Genomic DNA, 8,536 nt, shown 5'->3' on the forward strand with positions numbered 1-8,536 from the left:
TATTCGATGGCCGAAAAGACCATTTGCAAAGTAGGAACAAACGAAAATACGCTTTCTAGCTCTGGTCGTGATCGGTGAAAAACGATCGCTCGGGCGATTATACGTTGCACTCGTGCAAACGTAAATACGCCTACGCTCGTCTGCCCGCACCCTAAGAGCCGGTCAGCACCAATTAATTCGTATGCTAGTCAGATTATGTCTAACATATAACCTCTTACTGATGTTAGAGATGGTCGGTGTGAGATTAATGCAGCTGCTATCTTATTGTCTTGTTTACGGATGCGCAATTCAGGGAAGAAGAGTCCAACATTCAGGATGCAGCGCTCATATAGCTCAGTTTGGAAGGTAATGTTGGGTATGGCTTTCTTTCAAAGATGGTATAATCTGGTACCTATTAATTGTTTTTCAGGTAGAGAGATTGATCAGAGGCTGTAAGGCGGTAGCTGATGCCGCTGATCAACGCTCTGCTATCACATTGAGCTTACAAGGGAAGTTGGTGAAAGTATTGCCTGAAGTGTGTAGATCAGCAGATGAGGTACAGCTGTTTAGACCTGACTTTGGGGCCTTAAGGATTTGTCCAACCATGGGAGCTTTATAATAATAATAATAAAATAAAAAAAAAAAAAGACGAAATGGGTAAAGGGGTATGAATTCGCTTGTTTGCTCATTTTCATGAGAATATATGCTTGCTTAGGAATTTGCAGGTGTTTATGTGGCTATGCCTGCAAGCACCAGGTTCTTTGTTGATCCATGTACCCTGTTTCTCCGGTGATAAAACCTACCCGGAAATAAACCCTAGCAGGATTTTTCTGGACGCTTGAACTTTAAGCCCTATTCCAAAATTAAGCCCTAGTTGAAGTTAATTAAAAAAAAAAAAAAACTGTAAATGTAAATAGTGCTAGGCAGTTATACATGGCAAAGTAAGATCTTGTGGAGCAAATTAGTAGAAGACCCTGTCTTGTTTTCGGGGAGCCAGGGATGATGGACAGTCATTATCTTGCTTTTAATGTAAAATGGTGCTTATTGGTTTACAGGTGCGGTTTTATTGAAGAAAAAGTAAACAGATGGGGATCATCTCAGTTTAAGTTGTACATGCGCCTGAATTATATGGTGTACTAATTCTTTTTTCATTTTAGGAGTTAAGAAAAGTATTGTGTGGATTGTTGGACCCTCCTTTGTGTACTAGCCTTGGAGAAGGGCAGCGGATCACTGTTGTTCTGAAAATTTGGGTTTGTACAGATCACAGTTTGAAATTTTTTGGCGCGGTAGCAGAGGTATGAGGTGGAGTGGATTAATGGCTAAACTGATGTATAAAGAGTCACGTGGGTTTGGAGAGTCACGTGGGTTTGGAGTGTCACGTGGGCCCTGTCCAGATGTTTTGATTTTACACTTAGGGGATAATGACATAGAAGAGAACACATTGATATGTCATGGGACATTGAAAGGGAGATGTGGAGCATTAAACAAGGTTCCAGATACAGTGATAGTTTTTTTCAGATATTGTTCCTAGTTTATTATGGTCATTGCCAAGGTCTGTATATAGTGAGAGAATTCGGAGAAGGGTTAACCTGGTGGTAGAGCTCATGCCAGGAGTGGATGTTTTCTTTTTAGACATGCTGATATGGAAGGTTTGGTTCCAGGATTGCATAGGAATGTTATAGTATACTTGTCAGAGATTGCGTTGGATATTTTTATTATGGATTTGTGTAGATAATTGAGGAGGCTGCGGGTGTTGGGGGGGCCATGTCATTAGTGGATGCCATGGCCTGGTGGGGGATTGTCGCCCGCATTAGGCGGGTGGGCAGGTAAACTTGGGGAGAGTTTGGTGGTGGTAAACTCGTGTCTGTAAGACAGAGTTTACATGAACTGTTATGGTTATTGATTGGTTAATAAACTTGGGTCTGTAAAACAGAGTTTACAGCAAGTGTTATGGTTATTATTGGTTATATTTCTCCCCAAATGTTTGTAACCCCGTTAATAAACACCGCGGCCTTATTTATCCAATATTGGTGTCTGTGTCGGTTATTTATAAGAGTTTGGTAAGGTTTTAATAAAGCGTAAGATCCCATGTGTGTGCGGCCGAGCACACTTGTCAGCTGATAGGTAAGGGCACGCATCGCTGTACTCCGGCCAGGGCAGACCGGTGGGCAGAAGGCGCTGCACTGCTGCACGCCCAGCCCTAATGCTATAGCGCCACGTCCAGCAGCAGTAGGCGTGAGGCGGCAATCACGTCCTAATGTGACCGTCAGCCAGTGGTGCAGCAGTGAGCAGCTGCTCTCCTGATGGAAGCAGAACGCTGCAGTCATCCGCAGTACATTCCACACCAGCTGCGCCTTCTGTGGTACAAGGTCCGTATTCCGAGACCAGCATTCTTCCTAGCATGCACTGCGGCTTCTTCTCATTTGCATATAACATTGTCACAAAATGCTCTTCAGTTTGGCCAAAATACTCTATATTAATGGGTTTTATTATTACAGGCATGACATATTAGGTAAATTATCACAGCAGGATACATTATTTTTAATTTATAAAAGTAATCTCTCCACAATGTAAGAACTTCTCTCCCGCGGGACCATAAATACCGCCGGGGCTGTCTGCAGTATCGTGCTTGCTTCGGCAGCACATATACTAAAATTGGAACGATACAGAGAAGATTAGCATGGCCCCTGCGCAAGGATGACACGCAAATTCGTGAGGCGTTCCATATTTTTGCACCGATTCTTCAATTAGAATTAAAAAAAAAATTCTAACATAACATTTTTTTCTCCTTATAGGTTTTAACTTGGAGTAATAATAATAATTGTCTCACGGTGCCACCACTAAAAGGTGTATTTTTTGTGCCATGTGACTACAGGCATACAGCAAATGTACCCGAGGCGCCATAACCACGTACAGTGTAACCCCCCCCAGAAGTTGTGGGATGACACTTTTGTCTGTGTGATTGTAACGTTGTTATAAGTGAGTGATTACAATATCGGAGTAAAAGGATCATTTAGGCGACTTTCACACGGGCGACCCCCTATTTTGTGTCTGCAATATTTGGTTGCCAGCAATGCTTTTTTTTTAGAATAATCTCCCATCGCAGTGCTGACGGCCACAATAAAATTGCGCGATAAAAAATGTACAATTTTTTATTGCGAAAATGAATAGGACTTTCCATTATCAAAATTGCATCGCAACACAATCTTGTTGCATTGCGAGGCGATAAAAAGGAGCGGCTCCATAGCGAAACCTGGGAGATAAAAAGAATCGCACATCGCAGAAAGATAGAGCAGCCGTTATTTTTTGTTCTCTCAACATCACATCAGTGAAAACATCACAGATGGGAAGGAAACCGTTGGTTTCATAATCTGCTTTTTTACTGACTATCGCATCAGGCGAAAATCGCACGATTTTCTTGCCTGTGTGAAACCACCCTTATTGCGGAAAACTGATGCCTTGTACGAAGACTCCAGTACCCTGTTGTACCGCCTCTAGCTTAGATACAAGATGTGATACAGGCGGGCATGGAGGCTCTAGTACCCTGTTGTACCGCCTCTAGCTTGGATACAGGATGTGATACAGGCAGGCATAGAGGCTCTAGTACCCTGTTGTACCGCCTCTAGCTTGGATACAAGATGTGATACAGGCAGGCATGGAGACTTTAGTACCCTGTTGTACCGCCTCTAGCTTGGATACAAGATGTGATACAGGCGGGCATAGAGGCTCTAGTACCCTGTTGTACCGCCTCTAGCTTGGATACAAGATGTGATACAGGCGGGCATAGAGGCTCTAGTACCCTGTTGTACCGCCTCTAGCTGGGATACAAGATGTGATACGGGCAGGCATGGAGGCTCTAGTACCTTGTTGTACCGCCTCTAGGTTGGATACAAGATGTGATACGGGCGGGCATGGAGGCTCTAGTACCATGTTGTACCGCCTCTAGCTTGGATACAAGATGTGATACAGGTGGGCATGGAGGCTCTAGTACCCTGTTGTACCGCCACTAGCTTGGATACAAGATGTGATATAGACAGGCATGGAGGCTCTAATACCCTGTTGTACCACCGCTAGCTTGGATACAAGATGTGATACAGACAGGCATGGAGGCTCTAGTACCCTGTTGTACTGCCTCTAGCTTGGATACAAGATGTGATACAGGCGGGCATGGAGGCTCTAGTACCCTGTTGTACCGCCTCTAGCTTGGATACAAGATGTGATACGGGCGGGCATGGAGGCTCTAGTACCCTGTTGTACCGCCTCTAGCTTGGATACAAGATGTGATACAGGTGGGCATGGAGGCTCTAGTACCCTGTTGTACCGCCTCTAGCTTGGATACAAGATGTGATACGGGCGGGCATGGAGGCTCTAGTACACTGTTGTACTGCCTCTAGCTTGGATACAAGATGTGATACAGACAGGCATGGAGGCTCTAGTACCCTGTTGTACCGCCTCTAGCTTGGATACAAGATGTGATACAGGCAGGCATAGAGGCTCTAGTACCCTGTTGTACCGCCTCTAGCTTGGATACAAGATGTGATACAGGCGGGCATAGAGGCTCTAGTACCCTGTTGTACCACCTCTAGCTGGGATACAAGATGTGATACGGGCGGGCATGGAGGCTCTAGTACCTTGTTGTACCGCCTCTAGGTTGGATACAAGATGTGATACGGGCGGGCATGGAGGCTCTAGTACCATGTTGTACCGCCTCTAGCTTGGATACAAGATGTGATACAGGTGGGCATGGAGGCTCTAGTACCCTGTTGTACCGCCACTAGCTTGGATACAAGATGTGATATAGACAGGCATGGAGGCTCTAATACCCTGTTGTACCACCGCTAGCTTGGATACAAGATGTGATACAGACAGGCATGGAGGCTCTAGTACCCTGTTGTACTGCCTCTAGCTTGGATACAAGATGTGATACAGGCGGGCATGGAGGCTCTAGTACCCTGTTGTACCGCCTCTAGCTTGGATACAAGATGTGATACGGGCGGGCATGGAGGCTCTAGTACCCTGTTGTACCGCCTCTAGCTTGGATACAAGATGTGATACAGGTGGGCATGGAGGCTCTAGTACCCTGTTGTACCGCCTCTAGCTTGGATACAAGATGTGATATAGACAGGCATGGAGGCTCTAATACCTTGTTGTACCACCTCTAGCTTGGATACAAGATGTGATACAGACAGGCATGGAGGCTCTAGTACACTGTTGTACTGCCTCTAGCTTGGATACAAGATGTGATACAGGCATGGAGGCTCTAGTACCCTGTTATACCGCCTCTAGCTTGGATACAAGATGTGATACGGGCGGGCATGGAGGCTCTAGTACCCTGTTGTACCGCCTCTAGCTTGGATACAAGATGTGATACGGGCGGGCATGGAGGCTCTAGTACACTGTTGTACCGCCTCTAGCTTGGATACAAGATGTGATACAGACAGGCATGGAGGCTCTAGTACCCTGTTGTACCACCTGTAGCTTGGACACAAGATGTGATACGGGCGGGCATGGAGGCTCTAGTACCCTGTTGTACCGCCTCTAGCTTGGATACAAGATGTGATACAGGCCGGCATGGAGGCTCTAGTACCCTGTTGTACCGCCTCTAGCTTGGATACAAGATGTGATACAGGTGGGCATGGAGGCTCTAGTACCCTGTTGTACCGCCTCTAGCTTGGATACAAGATGTGATATAGATAGGCATGGAGGCTCTAATACCCTGTTGTACCACCTCTAGCTTGGATACAAGATGTGATACAGACAGGCATGGAGGCTCTAGTACCCTGTAGTACCGCCTCTAGGTTGGATACAAGATGTGATACAGGCGGGCATGGAGGCTCTAGTACCCTGTTGTACCGCCTCTAGCTTGGATACAAGATGTGATACGGGCGGGCATGGAGGCTCTAGTACCCTGTTGTACCGCCTCTAGCTTGGATACAAGATGTGATACGGGCGGGCATGGAGGCTCTAGTACCCTGTTGTACCGCCTCTAGCTTGGATACAAGATGTGCTACAGGCGGGCATGGAGGCTCTAGTACCCTGTTGTACCGCCTCTAGCTTGGATACAAGATGTGATACAGGTGGGCATGGATGCTCTAGTATCCTGTTGTACTGCCTCTAGCTTGGATACAAGATGTGATACGGGCTGGCATGGAGGCTCTAGTACCCTGTTGTACTGCCTCTAGCTTGGATACAAGATGTGATACAGACAGGCATGGAGGCTCTAGTACCCTGTTGTACCACCTCTAGCTTGGATACAAGATGTGATACAGGCAGGCATGGAGGCTCTAGTACCCTGTTGTACCACCTCTAGCTTGGATACAAGATGTGATACAGGCAGGCATGGAGGCTCTAGTACCCTGTTGTACCACCTGTAGCTTGGATACAAGATGTGATACGGGTGGGCATGGAGGCTCTAGTACCCTGTTGCACTGCCTCTAGCTTGGATACAAGATGTGATACGGACGGGCATGGAGGCTCTAGTACCCTGTTGTGCTGCCTCTAGCTTGGATACAAGATGTGATACAGACAGGCATGTATGCTCTAGTACCCTGTTGTACCGCCTCTAGCTTGGATACAAGATGTGATACAGGCAGGCATGGAGGCTCTAGTACCCTGTTGTACCACCTGTAGCTTGGATACAAGATGTGATACAGGCAGGCATGGAGGCTCTAGTACCCTGTTGTACCGCCTCTAGCTTGGATACAAGATGTGATACGGACGGGCATGGAGGCTCTAGTACCCTGTTGTACTGCCTCTAGCTTGGATACAAGATGTGATACAGACAGGCATGTATGCTCTAGTACCCTGTTGTACCGCCTCTAGCTTGGATACAAGATGTGATACAGGCAGGCATGGAGGCTCTAGTACCCTGTTGTACCACCTCTAGCTTGGATACAAGATGTGATACAGGCGGGCATGGAGGCTCTAGTACCCTGTTGTACCGCCTCTAGCTTGGATACAAGATGTGATACGGGCGGGAATGGAGGCTCTAGTACCCTGTTGTACCGCCTCTAGCTTGGATACAAGATGTGATACAGGCAGGCATGGAGGCTCTAGTACCCTGTTGTACCGCCTCTAGCTTGGATACAAGATGTGATACAGGCGGGCATGGAGGCTCTAGTACCCTGTTGTACCGCCTCTAGCTTGGATACAAGATGTGATACAGGTGAGCATGGAGGCTCTATTATCCTGTTGTACCGCCTCTAGCTTGGATACAAGATGTGATACAGGCGGGCATGGAGACTCTAGTACCCTGTTGTACCGCCTCTAGCTTGGATACAAGATGTGATACAGACAGGCATGGATGCTCTAGTACCCTGTTGTACCACCTCTAGCTTGGATACAAGATGTGATACAGGCAGGCATGGAGGCTCTAGTACCCTGTTGTACCGCCTCTAGCTTGGATACAAGATGTGATACAGGCGGGCATGGAGGCTCTAGTACCCTGTTGTACCGCCTCTAGCTTGGATACAAGATGTGATACAGGTGGGCATGGATGCTCTAGTATCCTGTTGTACTGCCTCTAGCTTGGATACAAGATGTGATACAGACAGGCATGGAGGCTCTACTACCCTGTTGTACCACCTCTAGCTTGGATACAAGATGTGATACAGGCAGGCATGGAGGCTCTAGTACCCTGTTGTACCACCTCTAGCTTGGATACAAGATGTGATACAGACAGGCATGGAGGCTCTAGTACCCTTTTGTACCACCTGTAGCTTGGATACAAGATGTGATACGGGTGGGCATGGAGGCTCTAGTACCCTGTTGCACTGCCTCTAGCTTGGATACCAGATGTGATACAGGTGGGCATGGAGGCTCTAGTTCCCTGTTGTACTGCCTCTAGCTTGGATACAAGATGTGATACAGACAGGCATGGAGGCTCTAGTACCCTGTTGTACCACCTGTAGCTTGGATACAAGATGTAATACAGGTGGGCATGGAGGCTCTAGTACCCTGTTGCACTGCCTCTAGCTTGGATACCAGATGTGATACGGGTGGGCATGGAGGCTCTAGTACCCTGTTGCACTGCTTCTAGTTTGTATACCAGATGTGATACTGGCGGGCATGGCGGCATACAGGTTCTGTATGTTATCCTGTGGCATATTGCTCCACATTTGCTATGTAACTGAACCTTTAGATCATGCAAAGTTGTAGGTTGTAGAAGTTGGTCTCCCAGATGGTCCCATACATGTTATCTTGGTGATAAATTTGACCTGGCAGCCACGGAAGTGTGACAATGTTGTGGGACATTCCTGTGACCCCCTTGTGTGTGCGGCCGAGCACACTTGTCAGCTGATAGGTAAGGGCACGCATCGCTGTACTCCGGCCAGGGCAGACCGGTGGGCAGAAGGCGCTGCACTGCTGCACGCCCAGCCCTAATGCTATAGCGCCACGTCCAGCAGCAGTAGGCGTGAGCCGGCAATCACGTCCTAATGTGACCGTCAGCCAGTGGTGCAGCAGTGAGCAGCTGCTCTCCTGATGGAAGCAGAACGCTGCAGTCATCCGCAGTATATTCCACACCAGCTGCGCCTTCTGTGGTACAAGGTCCGTATTC

General features: G+C 47.6%; 1 non-coding gene across 1 annotated transcript; it reads left to right on the plus strand.

Moving 5' to 3' along the window:
* The first annotated feature begins 2,604 nt into the window (after window positions 1–2,604).
* Window positions 2,605–2,711, plus strand: LOC136588842 (U6 spliceosomal RNA). The gene has a single exon (XR_010787649.1). It is a non-coding gene; the product is annotated as a U6 spliceosomal RNA (small nuclear RNA).
* Window positions 2,712–8,536: the final 5,825 nt, after the last annotated feature.

The sequence above is a fragment of the Eleutherodactylus coqui genome, chromosome 13 (genome assembly GCF_035609145.1).
Source record: "Eleutherodactylus coqui strain aEleCoq1 chromosome 13, aEleCoq1.hap1, whole genome shotgun sequence".
NCBI lineage: Eukaryota > Metazoa > Chordata > Amphibia > Anura > Eleutherodactylidae > Eleutherodactylus > Eleutherodactylus coqui.